We start from the raw sequence: 4208 nt of genomic DNA on the forward strand, positions 1-4208 counted from the left end.
AATTATTCTATATGCCTACAATGCAATTTTTTTTATGTTCATGGTTGTGAATATTCTATAAAAGTAAAGTTTATGTCATTATAGTTATGTCAAATATTTTTCTTTAAATTTCTTTCATTGTTTGATCAATGAACTATTTGTCTTATACAATTTTTTTTTAAGAGAGAATATTACATGAATCATAAAAGAAGGTTTTGAAAAAAAAAATATTTCCTCCATAATTTTATTTGCTTTCTTTCATGTGAAATTTTCTTTAATAATTGTATAATTAGTGAACAAATTAGAGTTAGAAAAAGGTTTATGTTACAACCTGCAAGTAGTATATTATTCTTTTTTTTCTAATATATTTGTGTAAAAAATATCAAGTTATTTTTTATTAATACTTACATTTATAGTTTTGGTAAGCTGATGTTTAACATATATTTATCCCGATGAAGTAAAATGCAAAAAAAAAAAAAAGAATCACATTCATTAGATATGTGATGTTACCATTTTGACTCCTATTTTCCCATGTATTTTTAAAAATAAAAAATTTCTAAAAACAATATACTTTTAGTGAAGTTCATTTATTTTTTTTATTTTTGTTTTATTTTGTTGTGATAAGATAGATAAAAAATAAAGATATTAAAACTAATAAAAATAAATTTTAAGGAGTGAACCTCATAATCACGCAACCCACAATTAAGATTGAGATCTGATCTCGAAAAATCAAAAGAGATCTAACAGGAGTTTAGCTGGCCTCTAATTGGGTAGTTCTGTTCTTACTCTGAAGGTAAATCTTAAGCTTCATCAGGAGGAAGACGACCTCCTATTAGATCTATCATTGTATCGGCAACTTGTTGGGAGTTTGAACTATTTAACGATTACTCGTCCTGACATTTCTTTTGATATCCAGCAGATCAGTCAATTTATGTAGGCCCCTCGAAATCTACACCTAGTCGTTGTTCGTTGCATTATCCAATATCTAAAGGGCACCTCTACAAACCGATTATTCTTTCCTAAGGAATCTTCCTTACAGTTGGTGAAGTATGGTGACGCTAACTGGGTTGGATGTGCAAATACTCATCGTTTTGTTATTGAATGATGCATGTTTTTAGACAATGCACTCATTTCTTGGAAGAGTAAGAAGCAAGATAGAGTTTCCAAGTCCTCCATTGAGTCTGAATACCATGTTATGTCTTCCACTTGCTCCGAGATCACTTGGCTTTGTGGGTTATTGGGTGAACTTGATTTTTCTCAGGATCATTCCACTCCTCTTCATGCTGATAATACCAGTGCTATTCAGATCGCCGCTAATCTTGTCTTCCATGAGCGTACAAAACATATAGAAGTCGATTGTCATTCCATATGTGAACCCTTTAATCGACATATGATTACTCTTCCTCACATTTCCACCGAACATCAAACTGCAGACATCTTCAATAAAGCTCTTTATTGGCACCCACATCAGTTCTTGGTTGAAAAATTGATGCTTTTTGATTTACTAGTATCAATTTGAGAGAAGATGTTATGGAGATAATTTAAGGATTTAATTTGTACTATTTTAGAGATGTTTACTTACCTTGTATAACATTTAGGTGCTGTAAACCTATCATTAATACTTATCTTGTATAACATTTAGGTGCTGAAAATATGTCATTAATTATGTAAATCTTCTCTATATAATGAAGGGAAACTCTATGGAGAGGGCATTCAAACCAATTTTGACATTTATGCTCTTTTGCAAGTCTTATGTTTTTTAGCTTGCAATTTCATAAATAGTTTGATGACGCATCGTCTTCTGGGTTGAGGGAACCAAATGATATGGCCTTGTCAATAGTTGGGAAGGATGCAAAATCGTATGTTACTCTTCTTTTGCTATTTATTATTGATGATTTGATAAATTATATCACCATGTTGACGTGTATGCTACTTTTGAGGGTACCAAATTGATGTATTTATTTATCCTTTGTTTAAGGGTTAATGTGATCTGATGTACAATATTTTTCACTTCTACAATCTAAATTCAGAATACTATAATGGTAGGCCATATAATTCTTTCTTAATTGGATCTTCAATCTGAATTCAAAGAGGAAGCTTATGGAACTGACACGATACTTGTCTATCCTTTTTTGTGCTTTATGAAAACTTTGAAGCTTGTGCACCATGTCTGATGGGAGTTCCAAGTAATGACTTCAATGTCATGTGACACAGATGACTTGAAAATAAGTTCCCAAATTTGATGTAAGCTGTAGTAAATGGATCTTTTTTGGGGGCTTTCTTAGTTAGTTTACAGGCAATTGAATGGTACATAGTTATTGGAGTAGTTTGGCTCCATTGGAGTTTGTTTAAAGGACGAATGCAAATTGAAACTAAACAAGGAAATCTAGTTCTTAGGGCTGGTGTTGGTGTGGTTATGATACTTTTAGCAAGTCATAGTCTCTTTTTGCTTTTTTTTTTAAAAAATTAAGAAAATTAATTATAAGATAGAATTGCATTGTAAAAGGAAGATTTATTGGGCTTATATGGGGTGAAAAAAGACAAATAGTTTTCACGTAAATTCCTGGGTGCAATCAAAGAAATTAATACTATAACTATCATTTTAGATTTCCATGGGCATCACACACAATGTTTACCTGACATCACTTCTTGGGTTAAAATCACAGCACATAATCTCATCTAGATGGCTTCACACCTTGAATTGTGTGTGAAACTAGCTTCCTTGTAGATTTATACCTTTACATGAGACTTATTAGGTATCTTAATTCTACAAATTCTCGACTCCTAGACTTTAATTAGAGTTGTCTATGAAGACTAAAGACATATATATATACAAAGAACGTATATATATGAGTAGGCTCTGAAATTATCTATTAAATTAGATTTTCAGCTATACAATCCTAACAAAAGTTGTATATGAGTGTTATTCTATCCATTTCACGAAGAGGGCCATTTTTGTTTGGTATTTTTGTCTCAAAAAGTCAAAAGCATCTTTCACTCTTTTTTTTTTTTGGCTTCTCATTTAAAATTAACTCAGTTCTTTCATGAATTGGAAATGAAAGGATTTTCCACTCAAACATTGTTCTACTTTTCCTGTTTTTTAAAAATGTATATTTGATTTTTCTTGTAGAATTAATTGCCATCTTTCATTCATATTAATGATTACGTTATGGAACATTTTGTTGAATATGGAGACAAAAGGCACACTTCTAGCTAGCAATTAAGCTAGAAAAGAAGGCTGGAAATGAGCTGGAAAATGGCAGAATATTAGGATGGAAATCATGGCTAGATTTCTGCCATTATTGGTAGAAATCTTGGCTGGAAATGGAGAAGTTTGTCCACCTATTTTCAGCTATCAATAGAGGCAAGTACAAGCATAAATGTAGAGCCAATTGAGAGGAGAAAGGAGAGAGAGTGAGCTGCTAAAGAATAACAATAGTGGCTGTTGCAGCAACACTGCACAATGAGTGAGAGAGTATGGAGTTGAGTTTCTTCCTCTATTGTTGTGTATTACTCAATAAGATAATCTGTCACACTTTAATAGAGCGTTCATGCTTGTTTGTAGCACAATACTCCAACCGTGAAATTTAGCTTTATGAAGGTAGATGATCCACTATAAGAAAACTAATGTAATACTCAGATAGTGATGAGTGGATATGACAAGTATTTGCATGGTCAATGATGGAGTATTGGCTAGGACAAGTATGGAGACAAGTGTCAAATTGACTTTTATGGATATTACTCTCACGATCAAGTTCAATGAGCTAGATAACATTTGCTCTTGACAAAGGGTGGATGAATTGTGGAGAAATAAGATGCGATTGCCAGGTAAAAGCAGAAGGCATGCACAGGCTTCTGGACAAGCACTACAAGATTTCACAGTTTTACCGACGGACAAATTCCATCGGTGCGTGATTAGAAGTTCGTCGGTGATTTTTTTACCGACGGATTACGTCTGTCGGCTTTTCCTTCATCGGTGATTCCAATTTCCATCGCCATATCGGTTGGAAAAACAAAAAAACCATTTGCCGATGGTTTTACAGACGGAAGTTGCGTGCCAAAAAAAAAGATTCCCGTTTGAAATATACCGACGGATTTTTAGTCCGTCGGTGATATTCCCGCTTGAAATATACCGACGGATTTTTAGTCCGTCGGTGATATTGTGATTTACCGACGGAAACAAATCGTCGGTAAATCTGTCGGTGAGTGTATGAAATACCGACCGAATA

Source organism: Populus nigra, chromosome 5 (genome assembly GCF_951802175.1).
Source record: "Populus nigra chromosome 5, ddPopNigr1.1, whole genome shotgun sequence".
NCBI classification, from domain to species: Eukaryota; Viridiplantae; Streptophyta; class Magnoliopsida; order Malpighiales; family Salicaceae; genus Populus; species Populus nigra.